The sequence below is a fragment of the Panthera leo genome, chromosome A2, assembly GCF_018350215.1.
Source record: "Panthera leo isolate Ple1 chromosome A2, P.leo_Ple1_pat1.1, whole genome shotgun sequence".
NCBI classification, from domain to species: Eukaryota; Metazoa; Chordata; class Mammalia; order Carnivora; family Felidae; genus Panthera; species Panthera leo.
In genome coordinates, this window is record NC_056680.1 from 70,615,854 (window position 1) to 70,630,290 (window position 14,437).

Genomic DNA, 14,437 nt, shown 5'->3' on the forward strand with positions numbered 1-14,437 from the left:
GTCTGAAAAAGAAAAACTATCCCATCTACAATAGTATCAAAACCAATAAAATACTTAGGAAAAATTTAAACAAAGAAATGAAAGGTCCATATGGTAAAAACTACAAGAGTTTGATGAAAAAAGAAATCAAAAGAAGATATAAGCAAATAGAAAGATATCCCATGTTCATGGATGAGAAGAATTAATATTATTAAAATGTCCATACTATGTAAAGGCCATCTGTAGATTTAATGCAGTCCCTACCCAAATCCCAATAGCAATTTTCATAGAAATAGAAAAAATAATTCTAAAAATTGTATGGAACCACAAAGAACTTGAATAGCCAAAGCAATCCTAAGAAAGAACAAAGCTGGAGGCATCACACTTCCTGATTTCAACAATACTAAAAGCTATAATAATTAAAACTGTAATTATGGTACAGGCATAAAAATAGAACATATAGACCAATGGAACAGAAATAAACCACCACATATATGGTCAACCAATATTTGACCAGGGAGCCAAAACCACTGAAAGGAGAGAGAATAGTCTTTTCAGAAAATGGTGCTTGGAAATTAGATAACTGAATGCAGAGAAAGGAAATTGGACTGCTATCTTACCACCACACACAAAATTGAACTCAAAAGAGTCAAAGAATTAAACGTAAGGCCTGCTATTGTAAAGCTCCTAAAAGAAAACATACAGAAGAAGACCCTTGTCATTGGTCATGGCGATGATTTTTTTTTTTTTTTTTTTTGTATATGACACCAAAAGCACAACCTACGAAATTAAAAAAAATAAGTGGGACTACATCAAAATTAAAACCTTCTGCATAACAAAAGAAACAATCAACACAATAAAAAGGCAACATACAAAATGGGAGAGAATATTTGTAAGCTACATATCAAATCAGGGGTTAATATCAGAATATATAAAGAACTCATACAACTCAGTAACAGCGACAACAACAACAACAACAACAAGAAAACAATCCTATTAAAGGGACAGAGGACTTGAATAGACATTTACCCAAAGAAGATATCAAAATGACCAACAGGCACATAAAAGATGCTCAACATCACTAATCATCAGGGAAAGTCAAATTGAAACCAGACAGAGATATCATCTCACACCTGTTAGAATGGTTATCATCAAGAAGGCAAGAGATAGCAAATGCTGGCATGGATATGGAGAAAAGGGAACCCTATACACTGTTGGTGGGAATGTAAATTGGCTTAGCCACCATGGAAAACAGTATGGATATTCCTAAACAAACAAACAAACAAACAAAAAACCCCAAAAAACCCTAAACTAAAAATAAAACTACCATATGATCCAACAATCCCGCTTCTTAGTATACATCCAAAGGAAATGAAAACCAGATATTGAAGAGATATCTGCCCTGTTATGTTTATTGCGACATTATTCACAATAGCCAAGATAAGAAAACAGGCTAAGTGTCAATCTGTGAATGAATAGATAAAAATAGATGTGTGTGTGTGTGTGTGTGTGTGTGTGTGTGTGTGTGTGTAAAGCAGTATCATTCAAGAAAAAAAGCCAATGTCATTCAGCTATGAGAAGGAACATTGCAACAACATGGATGGACCTTGAGGGCATAATGCTAAGTGAAATAAATCAGACAAAGACAGACAAATACTGTGTGATATTACTTGCATGTGGAATCTAAAAAAACCGAACTCGGGGCGCCTGGGTGGCTCAGTCGGTTAAGCGTCCAACTCCGGTTCAGGTCATGATCTCGTGGTCCGTGGGTTTGAGCCCCATGTCAGGATCTGTGCTGACAGCTCAGAGCCTGGAGCCTCGTTCAGATTCTGTGTCTCCCTCTTCCTCTGACCCTCCCTTGTTCATGCTCTCTCTCTCTGTGTCTCAAAAATAAATAAACGTTAAAAAAAATTTAAAAAAATAAAAAAATAAAAAAGCAGAACTCATGAAAACAAAGTAGAAGGGTGGTTGCCAGGGCTGGGGAGCAGGGGGACTTGGGGAAGTGTTGCCGAAGGGTACAAACTAGCTAAGAGCAGATAAATAAGTTCTGGAAGTCTAATGCACAGTGTAGCGTTTGTGGTCATCAATACCGTATTATAAACTTCAGAGTGGTTAAGAGACTAGATCTTAATTGTGCTTGTCACAAAAAAATAATAATTATGTGATTTGATAGAGGTGTTAGCTAATGCTACAGTGGTAATCATATGCAATATACAAATGTATGAAATCAAAATGTTGTACAACTAAGACTTACACAATTTCATATGTCAATTATATCTCAATAAAAAATTTTTACTGTGTGAGAATAATACTGTGGTTATGTAAGAGAATGCCCCTTTCCAAAAAAGGAAAGGAAAACAGAAATTATTAAGATACGAGTTATTTTTCATATATGCAACTTAATACTACTCATGTTTGAAAAGGCACCTTAAAATTGTAGATTTACTCACCTGTCTTCATTTTAACAGACATTTCTTTGAATAAATTTGCATTTCAGAAAAGAAAGCTAAGTCACCACAAAATCCTCTTAAAAAGGCTTGTGAGTTGCTAATGTGTGCTTTCTGCACCAGGAAATCAGTCTTCACACCAAGATAAAAATTTGAGGTTTCTTTTAAAAATTTTAAGTAGATTTACTCGAATTCTCTGCACGTGATAATCCTTATTACATTGAAAATATAAATTACTTGTCTTCAGAGAACTGTCTTTATTATCATTGTTTCAATAGCATTTCCCGTAATGCTCAAATCTCTGCAGTTCATTCTTGTCTCCTATTGAAAACATTCTATCCTTGCTATCTTGTTGTCTTTGTCTAGATCCTTACCTCCTAAAATTGCTTGGTTTTCACCAAAGTTCTCTCTGACCCACTCTCCCATGAGATGATTTATTTGCTTGACACCTACAGGCCAAGGTGGACTGATCTTTCCTTCCAAAACTGCCCCCACATAGACACAATTATAAAAATCCTAATAATTTCTAATAATCAGAATTTCAAATAATCACCTTTCTCCATGAAGATTCCTCAGTTTTCAATTTGTTTATCTTTTCCTATCCGTTTGCAGTTTGGAGAAGAGCATTGCACATTCATTCAGTAATTTATATTAAAATAGGATTACTTTAAATTCTTTCAATTAGAATTTCTCCCATGTTCTCAGACACAAATAGTCTTACCCAGGTCCTACTATAATACATTTATTTGTTTTGGCTTTGAGTACTTTAGAACAGGAAGGCATAGATGAGAAGTCACTTAACTGGAGTCATTCAAGCCTTAGAGGAAACAGCCAACCCGAAGACAATGTTGGACACTGTGAAATGTGTTTTACAACCATACTGAATTTTGAGTTTATTGTTGCCTTGCTTTCTTCAAGTCAAATGTATCGAGGTATAAGGTCTACCCAATAAAATTCACTCATTTTTTTTTTTTTTAATTTTTTTTTTTTTTTAAATTTTTTTTTCAACGTTTTTTATTTATTTTTGGGACAGAGAGAGACAGAGCATGAACGGGGGAGGGGCAGAGAGAGAGGGAGACACAGAATCGGAAACAGGCTCCAGGCTCCGAGCCATCAGCCCAGAGCCTGACGCGGGGCTCCAACTCACGGACCGCGAGATCGTGACCTGGCTGAAGTCGGATGCTTAACCGACTGCGCCACCCAGGCGCCCCTAAAATTCACTCATTTTTAAGTGTGCAGTTTGGTAAACTTTGACAAATGTGTAGTGTTGTGTAACCAGCACCAAAATCAAGCTATAGAACATTTCCATCGCCTCAGAAAAGGTCCCTTATGGGTCATGACCCTTTGTAGACATTCCCTTTTTTCTACTCCCTGCTTCTGGCAACTACGGATCAATTTTCTATTCCGATAGCTCCACGTTTTGCAGAATGTCGTATAAATGGAATCAGATAGTTTGAAGATTTTTGAGTCTGGGTTATTTCAATTTGGCATATTTGAGATTCACTTCTGTTTCTACATGGATCACGATTTTTTTCTCTATTTTACTGAACAGTATTCCATTGAATGGATGAACTGCAGTTTATTTACCATTTAATGGACAGCGGGGGCTTTCTAGATTTTTATCATGAAAAAGCTGCTGTAAACATTCACATACAGGTCTTTGTGTGGAAATATATTTTCATTTCTCTTGGATAAATACCTAGGAACAAAATGGTTGTTGTGTGGTAAGTGCATATTTAATTTTAAAACGACAAACTGTTTTTGCAAAGTGTTTGCACCATTTTGCATTCTTACCGGCAATGTATAGATTTTCAGTTGCACCAAAAGCTTATCAAAACTCAGTAATATCAATCGTAATAATTTTTCCTTTAAAAAAATTTTTTTTTAATGTTTATTTTAGAGACAGACAGAGCACAAGTGGGGGAGGGGCAGAGAGAGCCAGAGACAGACTCCGAAGCAGGCTGCAGGCTCTGAACAGTCAGTACAGAGCCTGACGCAGGGCTCGAACCCACAAACCGTGAGATCATGACCTGAGCTGAAGTCGGACGCTTAACCGATCTAGCCACCCAGACGCCCCAAAATTGTATTAATTTTTCTATACCAGTAGGTGTGTAGTGGTATATCCTTATAGTTTTACTTTGCCTTTGTCTTTCTTTTTAAAAAATTTTTTTAATGTTTATTTATTTTTGAGAGAGAGACAGAGACAGAGAGACAGAGACAGAGCTTGAGCATGGGAGGGCTGGAGAGAGAGGGAGACACAGAATTTGAAGCAGGCTCCACACTCTGAGCTGTCAGCACAGAGCTGGGCACAGAGCTCAAACCAAGGAACTGTAAGATCATGACCTGAGCCAAAGTCTGACGCTTAACTGACTGAGCCACCCAGGCACCCCTATGTTGCATTTTTCTAATGATCATCATCTCATGTGCTTATTTTTCATCCACACATCTATTTTGGTTAAGTGACCATTTCTATCTTTTACCCATCTAAAAAAGTCTGTTCGTTGGACTTCCCATTGTGTTGTAAGAGTTCTTTATATATTTTTAACACAGCTGCTTTAACAAATATGTGTTTTGCAAGTATGTATTTATTCCAGTCTGTGGCTTTTCTTTTTCTTTCTTTCTTTTTTTTTTTTTTTTTTTTGTTGTTGTTGTTGTTTTTAGAGAGGGAGAACATGAGCTGGGAAGAGGGGCAGAGGGAGAGAGAAAGAGAATCTTAAGCATGTTCCGTGCTCAGCATGGAGCCCAATGCAGGGCTCAGTCCCACAGCTCTGGGATCATTACCTGAGCTGAAATCAAGAGTCAGATACTCAACTGTCTGAGCCACCAAGGAACCCCATTTTTTATTTTCTTAACTATGTGTTTCAAAGAGCAGATGTTTCAAGTTTTATTATTTTTATTTTTTAAATTCTTTTAATATTTGTTTATTTTTGGAGATACAGAGACAGAGGGTGAGCAGGAGAGAGGCAGAGAGAGACAGAGACACAGAATCCGAAGCAGGCTCCAGTCTCTGAGCTGTCAGCACAGAGCCCGATGCTGGGCTTGAACCCACAAGCTGTGAGATCATGATCTGAGCCAAAGTTGGATGTTTAACTGACTGAATCACAAAGGCACCCTCAGATGTTTCAGATTTTAATGAAATCAATTCCGCTAGTAATTATCTTATATTTCATGCTTTTTAATGTCCTGTCTAGGAAACTTTGCCTAGACCCATGGCCATAGGATTTTTATTTTATGTTTTCTTCTAGAAGTGTTATACTTTTAGGTTTTACAATAGGGGTATGATTAATATGAGTTAATTTTTGAGTGGTGTGAACAATACTGAATTTTCTCCAGTTATATACACCTCCTTTAATTTTCCTTAGCAATGTCTTTGTAGTTTTAAGTGTAGAAATGTTGCCTATCTTTTGTTAAATTTATTCCTAAGTATTTCCTGTTTTGAACACTACTTTAAATGGACTTATCTCCTAAAATTTAATTTTCAATTGTTTGCTACTGCTACAGGAAGGTACAATAGAGTTTAAGTATACAAATCTTGCTAAATTCAGTTACTAACATGAGCGATTTGTGGGTAGATTTCTAGGATTTTCTATGTACATGATCATGTCATATGTAAGTAAGAATACTTTGCCTCTTCCTTTCAAATATAAATGCCTTTGGTTGTTTGTTTGTTTGTTTGTTTACTTCCCTTGTTGCATTGGGTAGACCCTCCAGTAAAATGTTGGATAGGAATGTCTTGTTGTCTATCTTACAAGGACAGCACATATTCTTTCACCATAAAATATGAAGTTAGCAAGAGGTATTTATAGATGTTCTTTATCAGATTGAAAGAATTTCTGTCTGTTTCTAGTTATATCTCTAGTTTTCAGAAGTGGATGTTGAATGATTTTGTACCAATTCACAGATGGTTAATGTGGTGAGTTATAATTATTTATTTTTGAATGATTTTGAATGTTGAACCCATCTTAACATTTTTTGGCTAATCCCCCCTTGGTGATGTTTCCCTATACTTTCTATACAGGGCTGGATTTAATTTGCTTATATTTAGCTAAGCATTTTTTCACTATGTTAGTGAGAGATATTGGCATGTAGCTTTATTTTCTTGACATATTTTTATCTAGTTTTGGTAGCAATGTAATGTGACTTCACAAAACAATTTGGGAAAAGTTTCATCCTCTTCAATTCCTGGAAAAAATTGTATAGATTGATGTTATTTCTTCTATAAATGTTTTGTAAAAATCACCGTTATAGCTATCTGAGCCTGAGGTTTTAATTGTATCTATCTATCTGTCTACCTACCTACCCAGCTATCTATCTAGTGGGAAGAGTTTTAACTGCACATTTAGTTTCTAAATATAGCATTATTCAATTATCTATTTCTTCTTTTTTTTTTTAATTTTTTTTTAACGTTTTATTTATTTTTGAGACAGAGAGAGACAGAGCGTGAACGGGGGAGGGTCAGAGAGAGGGAGACACAGAATCTGAAACAGGCTCCAGGCTCTGAGCTGTCAGCACAGAGCCCAACGCGGGGCTTGAACTCACGGATGGTGAGATCATGACCTGAGCCAAATTCGGCCGCTCAACCGACTGAGCCACCCAGGCGCCCCTCAATTATCTATTTCTTCTTGAGCAGACTTTGCTATGCTGTGTCACTCAAGAAATTTTTATTGGTAAAGTGTTATTAATATTCCATTAATATCTATGAATCACCTGTAATATCTGTAGTGATGTTCCTTCTTATTTCTGAAATTAGTAATTTGTGTCTTCTCTCTATTTTTTGGTCAGTCTGGCTACAAGTTTAATAATTTTCTTGGTACTTAAAACAACAGCTTTTGCTTTTGTTAATTTTCTTTTTTCTAATTATGTTTTCAATTTCATTTATGTCTCCGCTATTTTTATTGTTGTATTCTTTTGCTTGTTTTGCATTTAATTTGCTTTTCTTTTTTTAAAGAATTAAAGCTGACACAAATCACAGATTTGAGTTCTTGCTCTTTTTTAAAAAGCAGACAAGGTTATGAATGTCCTTCCACCACTGCTTCCATGTGCACTTTCATACGTTGTGTTTTCTTTTCATTCAGCTAACAGCATTTTCTTATTCCCATAGTGATTTCATGTTTTATGTATGGGTTACTGTGGTAAGCGAAATAATGGGCCTTTAAAGATCTTATTCATTGGAACCTGGGGAATATGTTACTCTCCATGACAAAAGGGACTCTGCAGTTGTAATTAAGCATCTTGAGATAGAGAAACAATCCTGGATTATCCGGGTGTGTCCAACATAATCATTAAGGTACTTAAAAGGGAAAGAGGGAAGCGAGGGAGTCAGACAAGGTGTGACAACACAAGCAGAGGTTAGAGAGATGCAGCCAATAGCCAAGGAGTACGGGAATGGGGGAGATGGGAGACACAGGGAATGAACTCTCCCCTAGGGCCTCCAGAAGACATGCAGCCCTGTTGACTACTTGGTTTTAACCCAGTGAAACCCGTTTTGGATTTCTGACCTCTAGTATAAGATAATAATAAATCTGTGTTGTTCTAAGCCACTCCTTTTGTGGTAATGTGTTATAGTAACAGTAGAAGCTAAGACAGTTACATGGAATTATTTGAGACTAACTATGTAGGCTAGGAGGGTGACTACTTTCAAAGAAATCTCTGTCTCGCACAAACACACCTATACACACATGCATGGGGGATTTTCATTACACTCAGGTAACCCCCATTTAGATGAAGATAAGAAGCATACCCTTTTAACATATGAATTTGGGGGGACACAAACATTCAAACCATGGGAAGGCTGTAATCCTATCCCCCAAGGTATTAGGAGGTGGGGCCTTGTGAGGTGATTAGATCTTGAGGACAGTTCTTTTTTGTTTTTAGAGGGAGAGAGAGCATGTGTGAGTGCGTGAGCACGCGCATGCTTGTGTTAGTGAGGAAGAGGTGGGTGCAGGTGGGTGAAGGGAAAGAGAGAGAGAGAGAGAGAGAGAGAGAATCCCAAACAGGGCTCAATCCCATGACTCTGGGATCATGACCTGAGCCAAAATCAAGAGTCAGAGGCTTAGCTGACTGAGCCACCCAGGAGCCCCAAGACTGAGTTTTAATGAATGAGATTAATGCTATTATAAGAGAAACCCCACCAAGCTCCCTTGTCCCTCAACAGGAAGATGGGATCCCGAGAAGGGCTCTCAGGGGTCCATACTGTCACGCTCAACTCAGGCTTCCAGCCTCAGAACTGTGAGCTGCTTTCTAAGCCACCTAGTCTGGTATTTTGTTACAGAAACCCAAATGAAATGAGACAAACACATCACAGATTTGTTATTAAATGTCCAGAGGAAACTTTTGTTTAGAACTGCACCAAAATCATAGAATATGTGCACCTTTTCCTCTTTTTTTTTTTTTAGTGTATATTTGTATGGAGAATGATTACCCTTAGAACAAGAACAGGGTTCAGAATCAATTCTCCTCATTTTCACAGGCAAAAGCAAAAGGAACCATGGTTCACATACGTTAAAAGGGGGTGGGGAATGGAAGGAGGCTTACTGTAGTTCACTTATCTTTGAAACTCTTCAAAATTACATGCAAAAATCACAAACTGTCTTTTATGAGTTATTTTCCTGAGCTGACAACTCCATTAACTCCTCCCGTGTTTTGTCTTCTGGGTGTGTTTGTTTGTTTGCTTGTTTGCTAACAGCAAAGAATAAGAGGCTGCTACTTGCAAAGCTATTTGTATGTCAGTTGTGAGTCAAAACCAAACCAAATCAAACATACACTTTTAAATAGCAGGGTTGAGAATCTATGTTTATATGCATAAAATAAATTTATAGATGGAGAGATCAGGCACTTGGGTGGTGCAGTCCGTTAAGCGTCCAACCCTTGATCTTGGCTCAAGGCATGATCTCACAGTTCATGAGTTCGAGCCCTGCATTCGGCTCCGTGCTGATGGTATGGAGCCTGCTTAGGATTCTGTCTCCCTCTCTCTCTGCCCATCCCCCACTTGTGCGCTCTCTTTCTCTCTCTCTCTCTCTCTGTCTCTCTCAAAATAAATAAATAAATAAACTTAAAAAATAAAAACAAATAAATTTATAGATAAAGATGTTTGGGATAATGGTCACCAGGCTATGATTAGTATTCAGTGCTAGAGTACAAAATCAGGTGATGTCCCTTTCACCTTCATATATTGTTTGAATAATCCCAATGAGCCTGAATGTGATATGTAAATGTTTATCAGTCTGGGCACTAAAGATGTGAGTCTTTTACTGTATGCGGGTAACATAACATTAATTTATTGTATTTATCTTTAAAAAGCTTTTAGCCAGGGGCTTGGGGAAGGGCGATGGAAGGATAAATAGAGCACACAGGAAGTTTTAGGACACTACAACTATTCTGTACAATACTGTAATGGTAGAGACACGTCATTACACTTTTGTCAAAACCCACAGAATGTACAACACAAAGAGCGAGCTCTGATGTAAACCATGGACTCCAGGTAATAATAATATATCAATATTAACTTATCAATTATAATAACTCTATCACATTAATGCAAGCTGTTAATAATAGGGGAGGTTGGAGGGGGGTGGGGGGGCTCTATGAGAATTCTTCTTTCTGCTTAACTTTTTCTTTAAAAAAAAGTGATAAATTTTGAAAAGTTGTATTATTTAATTTATACAAAAGACCTTTTTTTAAAAAATTTATTTAAATTCAAGTTAGTTAACATACAGTGTAGTCTTGGCTTCAGGAGTAGAACCCAGCGATTCATCTCTTACATATGGCACCCAGTGCTCATCCTTAAAAGTGCCCTTCTTAATGCCCATCACCCATTTAGCCCACCTCCCCACCCACTTCCCCTCCAGCAACCCTCAGTTTGTTCTCTGTATTTAAGAGTCTCTTATGGTTTGCTTCCCTCTCTGTTTTTATCTTATTTGTACAAAAGATCTTTATAAGTTGGAAAATGTTTCACTTATCTAATATAAGGTCATATTATTCTTATTGTTATTATTTATAGTCAGGAGACACTTAGAGTTGGAGGACTTCAAAACAGCCACATTTAGCATGAAAGTTTCGTATTTGGGCTTTCTCCCTATCTTAAGAGATTTTTATTTGGTATTTATCCTAGTACCTACAGCTTAATATCTTTTGTTTTCTGGAAAAATAGTCTGTCTGTGTTCTTCTTAACTTCAAAAGTCTAATAATTTATGGAGAATTCTGGCATCCTGTGCTATGGAAACCATTACTAAATTCTGGAAAGATGTAGATTCATTATAAACATTGACAAAACATCGATAAAACTTCTTCTTATCATAAGTTGGTAAATAGAATAGGTACCTACTTAACTTGTATTCTAATGGCAAAAGTGAAAAAACAGAATATAGTGAGACACTATTGGTTTTGTTTGGTCTCAAGTTGGCTTCTGTTAAGTCAGGTGAGAAGCATGGTGTGAACAAAGCAAAGACAGACCAAATTTGAGAACTATTCCCTAAAGAACGGTAGGTGTGCAGGGGCACCTAGGTGGTTCAGTCAGTTAAGCATTTGACTTTGGCTCAGGTCATGATCTCACAGTTCATGGGTTCAAGCCCCATGTCAGGGTCTGTGCTGACAGCTCAGAGCCTGGAGCCTGCTTCAGATTCTGTGTCTCCCTCTCCTTCTGCCCTTTCCTCACTCACATTCTGTCTCTCTCAAAAATAAATAAACATTAAAAAAAAAAAAATAAGGAATGGTAGGTGTGTTACTGGCATATAAAACTGACCAGAAGCAAACAGATCAGGAGCTTTTTAAGTTTTCAGATGAATTGAATTGTCAAATATACAGCAAGCCTGGATTACAGATGCCTTTTACAGATTGAATTTTAAATGACCCTTACTTCGAGCCCCGATCTTCCATGAACAGGAAGCATCTCCAAGATCTACTTATCTCCCAAGGAGGGCATTCTCCACGAGCCCCACCTCAGATGCTGCCACGGAAAACACTGGGAAAGCAACAATCTCCTGAGGGTGGAGGAAGGGACTATGAAGAACAACTCAAGATATCTTGTGTTCATAGACCAGAATTAATAAGAATTAATATTGTTAAAATGTCTATACTACCCAAGGCCATCTATAGATTTAACAAAATCCCCATCAAAACCCCAAAAGCATTCTTCACAGAAATAGAAGAAATGATCCTACATTCTGTACGGAGCTACAAAAGGTCTTGAATAGCCAAAGCAACCCTGAGGAAGAAGAACAAAGTCATACATATCATACTTCCTGATTTTAAGCTTTACTACAAAGCCATGGTAGTAAAAAGATAATGATACCGACACAAAAATAGACACATAGACCAATGGGATGGGTTAGAGAACCTAATATTAACCCCCTGCATATACAGGCAACTAATAATTGACCAGGAAGCTGAAAACACCCACTGGGCAGAGTCTTTTCAACAGACAATACTGGGAAAACTGGAGAAACACATGCAGAACAACGATCCAATGATCTTTATCTCACAACACCCCCCAAAAATAATTCAAAATGGGCCAAGAATTAAACATAAGACCTGAAACCATAAAACTCTTAAAAGAAAACGTAGGGAGGAAGCTCCTCAACATTGGTCTTGGCAGTGATTTATTTGGATATGATGCCAGGAGCATAAACAGCAAAAGCAAAAATCAAAAAATGGGACCACATCAAACTTAAAAGCTTCTGCACAGCAAAAGAAACAATTAACAAAATGAAAAGGCAACCCACAAAATGGGGGGGGGAGTTTCAAACCATGTATCAGATAAGGGGTTAATATCTAAACTATATAAATAGCTCATAAAACTCAGTAACAGAAAAACCCAATCTGATTAAAAAAACTGACAGAAGTAAATAGACATTTTTCTAAAGAGCACGTCCAAATGGCCAACAAGCAAATGAAAAGATGCTCAATATCACTAATCATCAGGGAAATGCAAATCAAAATCACAATGAGATAGCACCTCATCGTTGTTATAATGGCTAGACAAGGAGACAGGAGCCAACAGGTGCTGGTGAGGATGTGGAGAAAAGGGAATGACTACACACTATTGGTGATAATGTAAATTGGTCCAACCACTATGGAAAACAATATGGAGGTTTCTCAAAAAATTAAGGCTAGATCTATCAATGATCCAGCAATGGAATTGCTGGGTATATAGCCATAGGAATTGAAAACATGATTTTAGGGGCGCCTGGGTGGCTCAGTCGGTTAAGCGTCCGACTTCGGCTCAGGTCACGATCTCACAGTCTGTGAGTTCGAGCCCCGTGTCGGGCTTTGGGCTGATGGCTCAGAGCCTGGAGCCTGCTTCCAATTCTGTGTCTCCCTCTCTCTCTGCCCCTCCCCCATTCATGCTCTGTCTCTCTCTGTCTCAAAAATAAATAAAAACGTTTAAAAAAAAATTAAAAAAAAAAAGAAAACATGATTTTAAAGAGCTATGTGCACTCTTATGTTTACTGCAGCATTATTTACAATAGCCAAGATATGGAAACAACCTAAATACCCATCAATGGATGAATAAATGTAGAGGATGTGGTGTATATACATATTATTCGGCCATAAGAAGGGAAGACATCTTGCCATTTGCAGCAACATGGATGGACTTTGAACACATCATACCAAGTAAGATGAGTCAGATAGAGACAAGTACTGTTTGATATCACTTATATGTGAAATCGAATAAAGCCAAACTCAGGGTGCCTGGGTGGCTCAGTTGGCTAAGTGTCTGACTCTTGACTTCGGTTCAGGTCATGACCTCATGGCCGTGAGATCGATCCCCAAGACAGGCTCTGTGCTGGGCGTGGAACCTGCTTAAGATTCTCTCTCTCCCTCTCCCTCTGCCCCTCCCCTGCCTAAACCCTCTCTCAATAAATAAATAAATTAATTAATATTAATTAATTAAAATAAGAAAACCAAACTTGTAAAAACAGAGAGCAAAATGGTAGTTACCAAGGGATGGGCAGTGGGAGGATAAGATAGATGGTTAGGTGTACAAACTTGGAACAAGTAATAAATGAGACATAGAGACCTAATGCACAGTATAATGGAACATACTCAACAATATTGTATTACGATCATCAAACTTGCTAAGAGACTATAAAACTTAATTATTCCAACCACTAAAAAAAAGAATAGTTATACAACATGATAGAGGTGTTAATATTGCTACCATGGCATGATACTACAATATATACATGTATCAAATTAGCATGTTGTATACCTTAAATTTATGCAGCACTACGTGTTAATACATTAACAAAAAATTGTATATGTCTGGAGAAAATTGCACGTTGGAAATCGTGGAAATCCACATCAGTGGATGCATATAAGAGCTTCTAAAGAGAGAGGGTAAATGAGTAGAGAAAAAGGTCCGGGATAGAAGTTTGAATTGCACTTAAATGTCAAGTGAACACTATCTCCCTGTAAATTGTCTTGACTGTTCCTATGCTAGACTCATTTCCCTAACTAAATTATAATGCCTTTGAGAGAAAAACAAAACAAAACAAAACACACCAAAAAAAACTGGTTTTGTTTCCTTCAGAGTATGTAATAGAGTGACACCTGGTAGGTGCCAGGTCAGGAGACAGAATACAGCCATGGAAAGTACTAGATGAATCCATTTAGAACAGAACATAGGAAAAGATGTAATAATTGGAGGTAAACTGGATAATTAGATCAAAACCATAAAAATCAAGATCTCTCCAAACCTCTAAGTTATTAAGTAACTAATATTTATAGCATTATTCACTCTTTGGCTCAGGAGCTTGGTTTCCGTGAGAAGTGGACTTTGATTGAAATTAAGTTGTTGAAGCTGTTACTTTTGCATGAGTAGGGTTAACTTAAACCCTAACAAAGTTTTCCGTGGTTCTGCTTCTAACATGCTGTGCCAAATGTTTTTAAGGTAACGCTGGCATATAGGAATCGCTTGGGAAATGAATATTCTAATCGGCTCCAACCTCCAGCCTCGGTGGGCTCACCTTCGGTTCCAGTCCTCCAAGGGGCCCGGGGCGGGGGGGGGGGGG